The 15,268-nt window shown below is 29.1% G+C and overlaps 1 protein-coding gene across 3 annotated transcripts in view; it reads right to left on the reverse strand.

The window, feature by feature from the left end:
- The window catches only part of LOC129916360 (POU domain, class 6, transcription factor 2), a 167,685-nt gene extending 155,644 nt beyond the window's left edge, over nt 1–12,041 (reverse strand). Inside the window, exon 1 of one of the 3 annotated variants that reach the window (XM_055996249.1) lies at nt 11,465–12,041. The gene's annotated coding sequence lies outside the window, so the exon portion shown is untranslated. The other 2 variants (XM_055996240.1, XM_055996256.1) reach the window with 2 other exon arrangements.
- Between the last annotated feature and the right edge of the window lie 3,227 nt (nt 12,042–15,268).

A 15,268-nucleotide genomic window follows, 5' to 3' on the forward strand; every position in this document is an offset into this window, starting at 1 on the left:
ACCCTTTTCTTTTGTAGATTAGAAGAAGATAACTTTGCCTACATTGATTAGGCATGCAATCACATCTTATAAGCTTTGAGACAAGAATCATGAGCTATCTAAACCTTTTTCCAAAACTATGAAGGTTTTTCGTCTGTCTCAACTTCTTCGGCGTGACGTGTGATGTCGGATACTTCGCTTAAGCTAGGTAGAGCTATTGGAAAGAATTGCCTTTGAAATTTTGCATTTAGAATCCGTCACAATAATGTCGCCAAATCGCCAATTGGCGAACAAATCTCCTGGCCGTTTAACGAAAATTAATTTTTGAATGGAGCTTTACAAAATTTGAATAATACGACGTAATAATAACATCAATATTACATTAAATTTTTGTGTTGTCATATTAAAGAACCGAAACTGTTTTTGAGGAAAAAGATATCAACGGCTATGGCTTTAGGTTTCTCCAGGAATAGAATCGGACAGAAAGGTAAAATATTGGGAACTACTTTTCCCACATTCTCGTTCTTTTGGTAGGCACGTACTAGGTAGAGGTACAGGTACAAGTACATACATAATGTATCATCCAAATTTTATGTTTGTTTGTTACCTTGAGTTCTTACATATCCACGTGGTTTCCTTGCTTCTAATTCCATGTCTTAGGGTGACAATGCGCCAATAGGTGGCTAAAATCCGCTTTGGATTTGGGCCTCAACCAACAAGCTTCGCAACCTCGCTGCTTCCAGTTTCGCACGGCAAGTTGATTGGGGTCTCCTTCCACTTGGTTGTGCCACCTCAGACGAGGTCATGCCAACTTTAATTATGTACAGTGCAACACGGATATAACAGGAAAATCTGAAAATCCCTGAAATTTATTTCTTATATCCGAGTTTTTCTCATATAAAAACTTCGGATATAAGAAAGAAAGTTTCTTATATATTAAACACGGATATAAGAAAAAAATGTTTTATATAAAATTCATGAACCACGTGATATCGTCGGCTCCAAGGAAAAACTCAAAAGCTGCTATTGAAATTTTATGTACTTAGTGAGTTTCAGCAGCATATGGATTGGATATTAAAAAAAGATTTATAGATAATGAATTTTCAAAAAATTGAAACTTAAATTTCATTTTCCGCAAAATAACTTTTTTCTGTTTTAACCCCTTCGTGTGAAAGGAATATTTATGATAAGTTGATAAGTTACATATTATTTTAAAAAAGATTTGAAAAAGTTCGATGAATAAAATTTCTTATAGGAATTCTTTTTTATTTTAAAAATTGATATTGGTTCGTGAAAAGAAGTTTCTTATAACAGTGTTTTTCTTAAATGCGAGTTTCGTATACACGATTGCTTTCAAAGGTAAATATAGGGAAAAGACACAATGTTATTGGTTGTGTTTCTTATAAGCGAGTTTTTCTTATATAAGTGTTTCTTATATCCGTAAAATACTGTATGTATTATTTTTACTAAATATTCATCATTAAAATAAAAAAATATAAAGATTATTTCAAATTAGGCCGTTCCCGTTTCATGTAGGCCGTGTGTGAATTGGGTTAAATATTTAGTCGAGGATACATTTACACTAATGAAATGGGAGTACGTCAGACGTCAGTTTTTTAATAAATGTTCAAAAAATAAGTTACAAAAAATTATGAGTAGGTATGTGTGTATTAAGGGAAAACTATTGCTTTTACTAGTAAATTTTAATAGTATTTACTTCTACTAGTAATTACTTATTTTATGCATATGCCTCAATATGTAGGGTAAAAGCGGGTGAGATGGCATACCTTTTTTGTTTTTGTCATATTTTTCAAAGTAAACCACATTTCATATTTCTAACAATGCAAAAATGTTCTATATTCATATATCCAACGTATTGTTTGTTTTACAGAATTTTATATTTTAAATTTATATTTTTAAATTAATATAGAAAAAAAGTTAAAAAAAACCATCTCCCCCTATAGGGTGGGTGAGATGGCGCATGAGTTTGTTTTAGGTTTCTATTGCCAAATTCATTGCACAAATGGTTGAACGATGTGAAGGAGCCAAGCACCAATGCATGCCGTATAATAGATTGCAACTAGTCGTCTTTTTTATAAAATTTGAACTTGGCTGAATTACTTAAAAAAAATATTTTGAGGGTGATATGGCACACGCTAATACTATACTCAATTAAAAAATTCTAGTAGGGAATGTGCCATTTCACCCGCAAAAAACTGCGCCATCTCACCTTTTTGCGCATAATTCATATTCGTAAGCACCCATAAAAAGCAGATAGAACTAGAGCTCAGATTTCACACGCAATGCATAACTTATACTCTCTTGTATGTATTGGTGTATCAAGGGCATCTAAGATCCCAACGACTCACAAAATATCGGAGCAAAAAACAAGGGCGAAAAAAAAATTCGAAAAAAATCATCACATGATTTGCTTTGAATTTTTTTTTTATTTTTTGTATCACAGATAAAGAAACGAATACTGGCTACTTCGATTTAAAATATTTAAAGAAAGCTAAAAATATTTTTCATAAATTTTTAGAGCAATAATTATTGTAAAAGATATTTAAAGTGCGCCATCTCACCCGCCGCGCCATCTCACCCGCTTTTACCCTAGCACCGAATTATCAATAAATACCTTCAGTTTAGTTTCGTGGTTTTAATAAAAAACACACGAAATGAGGATGGAGATCATAAAAAATATACTCACTAAATATGAGCTCGTTATATTAATGGGAAATCTCCTCCGCTTCGCAATTTTCCATTTTTAAACATTCTTGTAGGAAATTAGACGCTCTAAAAAAAGGCTTCGTACACATTTTTCGTTTATAGTTCAAAAGATATTTGAACTCCAAAAATTGAGAAAATCTATAAAAATTCGTTATTTGTTATTAATTTTGTAACAAATTGAAAAATTATAATAATCAAATGGGCAAGACATATTCTTGTAGGAAACAGACTACTCCACAAAAAAGGTCTTATTAACCATTTGAAAGATATTCGAGGTTAAAGTCAATAAAAGAAAATTTAAAAACATTTTTCACTTTTAAAAATTTTCTTTTACGAAAAAAGTGAAACACTTTATTTTTAAACAACTCGTTATTGTTTCACACATAAGCACACGAAGTCAAATTACTATAAAAAATATATGACATAACAAGACTTACCAGGGCCGAACTGGGGCAAAGGGGTCCAGGTGGCAAAATGGTAAAAGGTTCAAGACTTTAGTCTTTATTGTCTTTATTTTTCCTTTTAAGAAAATGTATGGAATTTATATTTTTTATTGCATTGATTTATTCAAAATTTCTATTGAAAAAAAAACAGATAGTCGAGAAAATTTTAAATTTTAAGCAGACAATTTTATTAAAAAGTAGAATAACTTTCTGTACCTATAATGATTTTGAAATTTTTTAACTTCTAGCTGCAAGTAGGGGATGAGTTGTAGACTTATAAACCAAAAAATTTAATTAAAATAATCCTGTATTAATTTTTTTTAAATAGCAAGGATTTTCGACGAATTTTACTGAGTTTATGAGATTTGTTCTTTCCTTATTTTAAAAACTTTTTTTCTTCAGATTGTTTGCATTCAGAGTTTTTTGAAGCTGGAAACCAATCAGTCTCATTTTCCTTACAAATATATTTGCTGTTTGTTTCGTTGCTTATTTTCTTTCATCCTGTTTCTCCCCTACATGCAATCTAACGTGAGGCCCTGGCATACGTGGGGGCCCCAGAGCACTGCCTCAAGGGTATGTACCATGTACCTACACCCCTGGGGACCCAAACCTTTTCACTTCATATACAATAATAAATATAACTTTCAAATAGTCCGATTTAAGGCTGCACGGACCCTGTTATACGGACCCCTGTTCTTTAGACATACCTAAGATTATTTAATATTTGAAATTTATATTTTAACTTAAGTGTTTTATTTATTGACCCCTTTCGTAAAATAATATATGTTTCCACGTTGTTCAGGACAATAATGTCTTTTTTGACAAATCTTATCAAAATTTTCTTATTCACGAAAAAGGAATTATTATCAAATTAGCAAGATGTATTCTTGTAGGGGCTTAAACGTTCTACAAAAAAGTCCTTGGCATCAAATCGATTGCTTTAACCGTTAAGAAGATATACGGAGAGGGTTGAATTTTTTTTATTACACTACCTTTTTTATGATTGTCTTAATTATTGTTATTAAAAAGAAAACAAAAAACAATTTTTGAATACCAATATTTTATCTGAAGAATACAAAAAATATTACTTTTTTGTTTTGTTTAATTTTTTTCACAATTATTGAAGGATTATTTGTTTTTTATCTCTGCGTGTTCATTAAATAGCCCGCTTTTTTGCGGGAAGTTTCCCAAATCAGAAGCGATCATGACTATGAGACTCCAAATTGATTGTCTTTTGTCTTAAAAAAAAAAAATGATAGAATTTTCAAAAAATAAAAATCTATCAAGATACATTCTTGAAACAAATTGAGCGTATCCAAATTTATTAGAAATAAAAAATATTTCAAGCATCTTTAATCCACATCTTTTTTGAAATTAGGCAGTTCGGGCTCCCTTTTTTTGTGGATTTCTGACATCTTTGTGAAACCATAATTGTTTTGTTGCCTTATAACCCACCCAAGGAAGCCAGAAGTCCATTAATTCATCAATTTTTTCATAAAAAAAAGAGGTTGTCTGTAAAGTCGGTTTACAGACGATGATTTTACGTGATAACGTCGTCAGAAAATAGGTTGTGTGCTTTTGTTTAAAATGAGTCAATTGAAGCGTTTACATTTTCAAACAATCATACATAATTTACAAGAAAAAGCTAAAAAAAAAATACCTTTTTTGTTTTCTCATTATAATCACCTATTCATTTTTTTATTTTAAAAGCTTACAAAAAAATTATTCAATTTAAAAGCCAAGGATTTTTTCTTAAGAATAAAACTATTTTTAAATTTTTACAAGTATAAAAATAATTTATTGAAAACAATCCTTTTCATCAAAAAAAGCAAAGAAAACATGAACTTTTGTCTTCTCACATCATTAATTCCATTTTTTTCCCTAAAAACCTATATATACCACCGATCAGGTCTATGAGACATCTACAAAAAGAGCTAGAATTTTTTTAACTCGATCAAATTTAATTAAAAAAAAAACATTTATTTTTATGTTCTCACGCTATTGAATCAATTTTTTTGTTTGACAACCTACAACCTACCATGTGAAAGCCTATTATTTCACCTTTCATATGACGTATCAATCTCATTTAAAAGATGCCTACAAGAGAAATTAGAATTTTTTAAAGTCAACCATGTCGAATTTGAAGACTAGGATTACTGTACTTCCCACACTGGTGGCTGTTCGGGGGGCAACAGAATTCCACTGGTGTTTTGAGATTTTTCGCAAGTTTCTTGATTTAACATTGTGTAGCTTGTAGTTAGTCTACCGTTGTGTATGATATACTAAATGAAAGGTAAATGTATCAAGATGCTCATGAAAGTTTAATAAAATTTCTATCTGCTCTTGGTCAAAAGTTATAACCTGTTGAATTCTAAATTTTTATTTTACCGTTATCTCAAAATTGTGTTTATGAAAATGATTGAAACTTCGCACACATATAGTCGTAGTTATGGTCTCTATCATTATTTAGTCAAACGATTCCAGAAATTTGCACATTTATGCAAAAGGCCAAAACCTACATGTTCTTTAAGTTTGAGATTTTTTGAACGCTGCAAAAAAAGCTAAAAATCAAAAATTACCCACAAATACCCCTAAAAAACAAGGTGTTTTTCAAAAATTCATATTTTGAAACGCAGAGTGTTGGAAAAAAATCCGTATCAGACTCCTAATTTTTTTTTCTCTCTTCTTTCACCTGACATCTTAAGAATTGGCAAAAAAAATTTCCGTTATCCAAAATCATCATTTTGTCACAGCCCCAACACGTGTACAACGTTCAAACAAAGCGTTATAGCTCAGTTTCAAAATTTTTTAGAATTTTTTCTTAAATGCAGTTATTCTTAAATTAATCTCATCTATCTATAGAAAAAAATCAATCTTCTACAACTTAGCGTTTAGATTTTAGCCGAAATTTCATCTTTTCGTTTTACCCCTGTTTACTCATTAAATGACGGAATTTTTAAAAATCCTTCATTGGGATTAGGCTTCAGGTTATTATCTTTCAAATAAGCTATAGAAGATTTTTTTATCTCTATAATAGTTTATTTTCAATTGAAATTTTTTGCCGCACTGCGAAAGTGCGAGAGTGTAACGTTAGAAAATGGCGTCACTTTTTTGTGGTGGCTGCCACGGTTCATCGATTTATAAGACGTTATCACGTCAAAAAGCGACAAATAAAATACATTTTTTTCTTTGCACAACATTAGTCAATGTTTTAACATGACAACCAAGAAGAAGTTCTATACCATCTAACAGCTTATTGTTCAAGCTATTCTCCCCTATAATGTCAGTAAGATACCTACATAAGGAGCTGGAATTTGAATGCAGTTTAACCCATTAAAAATTTAATGGGCTCTGAGACCTAGAAATTTAGGTTAATTTTTTTTTTGCAAATTTTTGTTTTTTTTTTTTTTTTTAATTAAAAAGGAGTATCATGGCAGAAAAGAGGCAGAGAAGAATATTAAACAATAAGCCATACAGAAATTTTTGTATTCACCCCAATAGCGTCAAAAATTTTTAACGGGGTTAACTATTTGACGCAATTCAAACACGGTCTTAATATCAACGGAAAGCTTATTACTTCACCTCTAATTGTATGCCTCAATCATATCTAGCCAACGCCGACGCATACAAAGAAAGTTACAATTACAATTAAAGTGAATGGTTTGGGCAAACTATCTTTCACAGGTGTTTTGAGGTAATTCTTGAATTTAACATTGTGCAGCCGTTATGTGTAATACTAATACATTCATTCATCAATCTGTCAAAAGAAGGAAGTATAATAAAAAAAAGGTTGAAAACGGTAAAAAAAAATGTTTTCCCTTTATTCGGTCAAATATCATTTTCCACTTGCGTCGATTATACTTATTAGTATTGTTAGTTTAAGATTTTTTATATGCTTTAAAAAATTCTTAAAAATAAAATAGGTACCTACATAAATTGGTGTTTTTCAATAAATCATAATTCGAAATCTAGAACTTGAAAAAAAAATCCGTATGAGCTTCCTTATTTATTTTTCATCAGCTTTCTATTGATATAAGCTTAATTAAAAACAAGATTCGACTACCCATAATAACCATTTTTTTGAAAGTTTTTTTTTTTAACTGCCTATAACTCAATTTTGAAATTTTAAAGAATTTTTTTAATTATAATTTTTAAGTTTGTTTTGAACTGCAATATTTATATTTTTTAATACCAATGCCACTATAGTATCAATAATTGGATTCAAAAAGTGAATTCAAAAGAAGAATTGTTATGCAATTCTTGCAATTATTATTCTGTAAAAAAAAAAAACAGAATAAACAAAAAAAAAGTATCAACAAGTCTTCAATAAAATTATTTTTCAAAAATAAAATTTTAAATAGTTTAGAGAAATGCAACACTGTGTTTTGAACATTTCTATATTTTTATATTTTATATTTAAAAAATCGGACCCAATTTACTTGACCATAACGAAAAAAACAGCTTTTTTATTTTGGGTAGATTCTTTTGGTCCCAAAAAAGGAGGAATAACGCCTCTTTAGAGGCGCGAAGGTAGTCTAGGTTGTGAAGTGTGTACTGGACACATTCTTTGAGGTGTCCAGGATGCAGGATTAAAAAAGGACGGATGCAGCTGCATCCTTGTCTATATAAAATAATGGTTTATTGTTTTTATTTTAAAGGCCATCGGGGAGTGTCGAAAAACTTGAAGTCTGGGTCTAATATAGGAAGTAGTTTGATATGGTAGAAGTATTAGATTTATATTACGTAATGCAGGCTATTTTGGTCAATTGATTTTAAATCAAATAAAAAAACCTGATTTCATCTTTTTCCCAACGTTTCGTTTTCGTCGCTATTCAAGATTTCTTCAGGGGTTTTTGTTGATAGGTACCTTTGTTGTTTTTTTTATTGTGTTTTACATTGTTTTTTTTGTTTTGTAACTTTTGTATTTACTTATTTTGAAAAAAAGCAAGATATTTAAACTATTTAATAAATTAATATTGAAAATAAGAGACTAATAAATTCAAAAGACAGACATGAATTATCACAGTGCAGTTCAGGTACATATTTTATTGCTATGAATCCTAGAATTAGTATTATAATCACTTCAACCGTATCTTTTTTTACCAACAAATATTATAATATGCCCAAAATATTATAATAACAATGTGCAATAGATATTGTGTATAGAACTGCTTCTAGTAAAAAAGTCTCCAAGGTAATCACTTTTTTGAAGAAGTTTTTCTATTCTCTCTTGAACCTTAGATAACTAAATTAAATATGAAAACGTCAGATTAGTATTAGTTTTGTTTTTTAAGAAGAATAATCCATAAGAAAGCTTTGATCACTTTGCTTTTCTCAGCCTAAATAAAAATAAAATAAATTGAGAACACGCTTGTTTAAGGTCTCCAGCCATTATTATTCAAATCATAATATTATAACAAAATAAAGACTCTTTATTTCGTTATAATTAAGGTTAATTCCGTGTACTCATTATTATCATCGAGAAAGAACAAAAAACACTACAAAGCCTTTCTACGACTTTGAGTCCAAATAAATAGAAATTAATCTTTAATTAGTAATTAAAGTTTGGCACGAAGTGTGATCATATTAATTGTGGAAATTATCAACTGACAGCTTGTTTCTTTGCAATGTATACACAAACATATACATTTCAACGATTAAACAAGAGTACATGAATACGGTTAATGTGCCATCCGAGAAAAAAACTCCTTTAATCTGTTTTTGTATGGGTAGAAAATTACATGAAAGAGTATAGGTATGCGAAGTATTTAGCAGAATTAATGAATCGAATACAGTTTCAAAGGAGTATTATTATTAGTTTGAATATTATTATTAATGTTAATTGGAATACGTCTTTCATAATACGTACATATTACTCATTATGTAGCGACGTTCTTTACGGATAAAGTCCATTAGATAACTGGGATTTTGTGTCAATGTACGAAATTCAAAAACGTTAATGAACAAAGAACAAAATTAAAAAATTAAGGATTGTGTGTAGAACTGTCTTTTGTGAAAAATTGAAAAAAAACTTCCAACACGAATACACGATCAATGCCATGATGAAGTAAATCCCAGAAAGTTGTAGATCTCTCCGTTCTTTTAAATTAATTGCACGCGCTGATAGGAATTTTTTAAGAAGCTGCTTGGGCCTTCAACAATTCGTCATCTATAATAAAGGGTAAGTATTTCTTTCGTTTATTCAAAACTTAAATTACGAGATGTAGAAACAACCATTTTCCAACATTTTACTCTACCGGTACATCTAAATGACGGCATTGGGTTAATAATTCTAATGTTTTATTTTCTCGAATATAAATAGAATTTCGATTAAAATTTGTGTAGATAGGGACTGTTCAAAGTGAATGTAAAAAAAGCATACATAAACTTAAAATTATCTAAGTGAATTTTGTTTGTTTTTTTTTTTTTTGTTATACATTTTTATTTCAACTGAATATTAAAAAACGACATTCTAACAGTTTACAGATCAGTACAATATTTGTATTGCAAGCCTAAAATTTTATAGGCCAGATTTATTTTCAATTTTGAAACCCAGGTCTAATTAAGTTTGGACGGTGTTATTATAAAAATTATACACAGCTTTTTATAGCAAATTTGTTTTTATAGCAAATTTGTGGCTTTAAAATGTAGAAGATAAGCTTAAGTTTTACTTAGAAAGGGCAAGGCAGTAACGTTTGAAGAACTATAAATTTCTTCTCTCTTTTTAAACCATTAAAACCCTGGTTGTTTCTAAAATATGATTTCTCGGTATTGTATTCTTTAAGGATTGGAATTATTTTAATTTTTGGTGTTTTTTTTTTTAATTATGACTTGGATTTCTTTATAAATAAAGTTGTTAAACCTGTAACGGTGTGTGTCCGAGTCTCAAAAACATGCGTTTTTTTTTCAAATCTTGTTTTATCTATATTTATTTCGAAATATGAATGAAAAATTTTAATATACCTACATTGGTATGGTATGGCTCTTTCTTTCAAAATGTAAGTACCTATGTTTTTAATAAAAATACAAAATATTAGAAATATTCCTTAAGCAAAGGCATTTGAACAAAATTCGATATTGTAGTTCAGTACACCTTTTTTCTGAAATATAAGCGGTAAGTCTCCCAGAAATTCTTAAGGACTTTTTTTTCGAAACATGTGGCATTTTTCGAGGAAGGAGGACAGCAATTTGTAATTATTTTGTATTAATTATACGTTTAATTGATGGACCAAGTTTGGTAAATGAAATTTCTAAAAAACATAAACAGGACATTACAATAATACATATTTCCTGACTGCTTCTAATTATGTTTCCACAAAAAAATGGACTACGTGTTATATTGGATTTTTTTGGAATATTTTATTTTTCTCACATTATCGAGTTTGCTATCATTTGTATAGTTACATATTAAAAATAGCTTATATTTGTAAAGTAGAGCACTTCATAGGCAGAATATATCAAAAATGTGAAAATGCCAGGTCTGTTTTTTGATTATACACCTAAAGAAAGGCTAACTTTATTTCGATAATAACTTTACATACATACATACACAACAAGGTACATAATCGCTAGAACTCCTTCCGCATTATAGTCTTAGTTAATAAATTTAAATATGTAGTATTTTCATACTTATTATTTTATATTATAATTTTTTCTACAAATGTCGGTTTGTTCTATTCATTAAATTTAAGATTTAATATCAACTGATGACCTATATAGGTTAGTTTTTGCATTATTATTAAGTTTTATTATAACCTTGTTAGATAGAAACTTACTGTGATCAGAAATTAGGAAAAGCTGTTCATCGAGGCAAACTCTCTAATATGAAAAATTTAAATAAAAAACAAGAGCTTGAGGAATAACATTTAAAAATATTTATTTATTTCTAGTTTTCCTGGTTTAACCAATCACTTTCAGTTTCAGCTTTTATATTTAAATAAGAGATTGTGATGCTCAAGGGAATACTATTGTAAATCAAAATATTTTTTAATTATAAATACGTCAGTTTCATAACTAGGTTTAAGTTTTAGGTTGGGCAATTGATAAAGCAATCAATTAATTTTATAATACGATTTTCTATATCATATTATTTACATTTCAATACATTTTGTCCAAATACAGTCCACACGAAATCATTCATACTTCCTTAAATTTTTGACGTTCAATATTTTTTTGAATGCAAGTTGTAACTGGGGTTCAAAACTGACCGATCAATATTTATTTATTCAAAATGCACTTAAAATAGAGATCACTGTTGGTGGAGTAATACTTTTTTCAATCAAATGAACACTACTTATCATTTAAACATTATTTACCATATATTTTGCTATTTAAATTCCCAAAATATTTTTTTAAAATTTTTGTTACAATATGTTATTTTCACTGTTTTGTAATCGTATTTACACTTTTTGTTTTTAACTGTTTTTATTAATTAAAAGAACATTATACGAAGTTTTACACTGCACAAATTTATATCAATTCATTTAGGTACTGTATATTAATTATTAACTATATAATTATTAATTATTGACGATACATAATTAAAACCGCAATTAAACAACTTAACATCGACACCCCAACCGTTCTTTATGGCGAAGCCTCGTAAACTGACTGTCGGATGATGCCTTAACGAACGGTAGACCCCACAGAAATAATAATAACCATTTGTATGTATGCGACGCAGAAAGTGGTTCGGTCTCAACCGACTCAGTTTGTGCAGCAAGCAGCAGCAGGCAAGCAGCAAGTCATAGCAAAAGCGCACACAAAATTTGGAGCCCCAAGAATCCAGCAGAGGAAGACCAGCAAATTTGCAAAGAGAGAAATGATGTGCGGTGGCTGGTGGGCCATTCCGAATCTACATTTGTATTGTATAGGCACACACATGACACCATCCCCTTAAGGGAGTGGAACAACGTAGAATTATTATACAGGTTTCATTCGGTAAGAAGGGTTTATTGATGGTGGTTTAGCAAACCATGTGCCGAAGATTTTGTTTTCTTTTTCACCCTCATACCAAGGCAAGTTCTTCGAAGAGAAATTGCGTACTTCTTCTCATTATAAATCCAATTTTTTCTCTCTTTCAATACTAAACTGGTTTATGTTGGGGTGGGTTAGTTTTTTTTTTCAAAGCCTCTTATGATTACCGGCTTTTTAATTGCATTTACTGCTCTCTTTTAGAATTGAGTGACAGGCGCTGCACACATGGTGAGATGGAGATGGAGGCAATAATGATATTTAATTGGGGAAACATGATATATTTTTTTTAAATATAAAAGCTTGAAAAGTTACTGAAGTTTGTGTGTTGGTTCAATCATATAGAAATTCAAGGAGGTACACAAGTTAATACAAATATAGTTTAAGAGTTCAACATTTGCAGGTTTTCTCTTCTTACTATTTTCGAGCAGTTCTCTTAATGCTTTATTTACAGATTATTGTTTGCTTGAAAAATTAATTTATATCTAGCTTAAATCTAAGTTATTACGTTAAACTAATAAGAGAATGAATAAATTTGTATTAATAACTAATTAAATCAGCATATAAAAACATAGTAATACATGTTTTTTTTATATTTTTTAACTCTTTCAGTCACAATTTAATTATATAAATATACCTGTTAATACAGAAACGACATTTAAAGTTTGTATTATCTTTTGATATTCTCTCTCTTGAAGACACACGTTTAAATTTGACAATTGTAATTTAATTTTTCAATTTTTTACATTTTTTTAAATAAGACAGAAAGTTTGTTGCTGTTTACAATTGCTAACTAGGGTTCGGAAAACAAATGTTAAAGACAGTACATTTTCTTTACAATTATATTTATTATGGTTATTTGATTAGTAAAAAACATATAATTTTTTTAAAACCGTTATTTTTTTAAATAAAATGATATAATACCTGTAGTCACCGTTATAATTTGACCTGAAAATTAAACAAATCTTGTTTCATTTTTTTTATTCTTGTACATCTTAGAACTTAAAAATTTATTTAAATTTATAAGAAATAATATTTAATTAATAATAAATTTATAATTTTTTAAATTTATAGCTAGAGGTTTTGTGAAATACTTTAAATAAAAAAGTCTTTCCACCATGAAACAGTGGGAACTGCTTCTATTTTGTGTCAAAAAAAAAAAATATACAAATTAACATAGAGCAAGATGAAAAACCAAACCATACAAAATTTTGAAAAGGTGTTTAGATAACTAACCACCAGGGGCGTAGCGAGGGTCCAAGTCATGGGGGGGTGAGATTCAGTGAAATGTCGACTCATTTTATGAATTTGCCGACTGCATCTGATTTTTTTTTAAATAATATTGGGAATCATAGTTTTAGAGAAAACAGAACTTAAACTATAATTTTCACGATTAAGCATTTAATTATTAAAACAATACCTAATCTATAATAACAGACAAAAAATAAACATTAGGCATACATTCTTTAATAATAAAAAAAATATTTTTGTTAAAAGAAAATAAATCAGGCACTTTATAGTCTTTAAAATTTGTGTCTTTAAAATTAAAGTTATTAATTTCAAAACAATTAACATAAAACATTTACATAAAATTGACTTTTAATTTAAAAACTAACCCTGTGATATTTTAACAATGCCTTTTTTCGACAGCTTAGCTTAGTTGAGTTCTATCAACTATATCTTTTGATTAATATAGCAGCATCAACGAATTTTACCTTTCTGCACCCATGGGCATACTCAAATAATTGAGAACTCTTTTAAGTTTACTAAATGACCGCTTACAAGAACTTGACTTCAGAGGAGCGGTAAACATGTAGTAAACTAACTTGAAGGCTAACGGAATTACATTTCTTAGTTTAAATAGTTGCAAGAAAAAAGAAGAATTTGCAACTCAGACAAGTAGCATGCTATATCTTCTTTAAACAAAAAATAAGATCCAATTCCACAATAGATTCAACTAATTCTATTGTGGCATTGGCTCATAGAAGCGGGTACATTAAATTTTTTTTTTAAGTTTCAAAAATGGTTAAATTATTATCTTTTACGCGTGACGTAAAAGTTTTAAACTCTTTCCTATAAAATGTTTCCAAATTAAAAATAGAAGTTGTTTCAGGATTTTCATCAATTCTCATCAACCGACGAGTTCTATAATGTTTCAAAAAATCATTTTCAGGATTAATATTTAATTTTTCAGCAAACGAAGATGAACTTTTAATTAATGCATTTATTTGAGTTTCATCATCGTTTTTTTGTAGAAATGATTCTATTGTACTTTGAATCAACAATGAATCATCAAAAACGTACAAATTCTCCACTTCTAGATTTTCTATTAAATTTTTTACTTTGAACATGACATTTTGGCAAAAATATAAAGAACTGAGACACCCCCCTCTCGATACCTGCTAACCACCAAGACTGTGAAAAAGTTAATATTGAATTTGCTTCAGAATCTTAATATAAAATACTAGCCGACCCACCCGTTGTATAGCGCTTCGTTGCTATGTATGTTTAAGTGGGAATTATAATGTTTTATGTTGTATGTTTGAGCCTTTCTTGCCTAGTTTTTTTTAAAGAATTTTAAAAGATTTTAGTTTTGGAATTTGTCATATAGGCTTTGTAAAGCAATAAAATATATACCAAAATATTAACAGACATTCTAAGTTGTATTTTGAATAAGAATAAGAATAAGAATATATATATAATTATACAAATGGTCGAAAAAAGTAACTTTCGTCACTTTTTTCGACAAAATCACATTAAAATTTAGATGTTAAATTAAAAAAATCTTCGAAAAATTCAATACAGTAGCATTAAATTATATGGGTTAGTTTGTTTGGCTTCCGGAAGGACAATGGTGTCCAAAATCTTCGTTCATCTTTGAAGAACAAGGCGAGCCAATTTCTTTTGAAAGACTAAAGCGATCCTTATATTCCTCCAACCAATTTAATTTTTGCAAAGGCGCCCCTATAGTATATAAATCACTAAATCATAGCTGGTTATATGGAGATGGAGTGGAAAAGAATAGACCGACGAGACAAAATAGTTTATGGATAATAAAGAAACAGAAGAGAGACGGATTGAATCCCGAAATCCAGAAAACCCTAAATCCCGAAAACCCAAAAACCCGAAAACCAGAAATTCCGATA

The sequence above is a fragment of the Episyrphus balteatus genome, chromosome 1 (assembly GCF_945859705.1).
Source record: "Episyrphus balteatus chromosome 1, idEpiBalt1.1, whole genome shotgun sequence".
NCBI classification, from domain to species: domain Eukaryota; kingdom Metazoa; phylum Arthropoda; class Insecta; order Diptera; family Syrphidae; genus Episyrphus; species Episyrphus balteatus.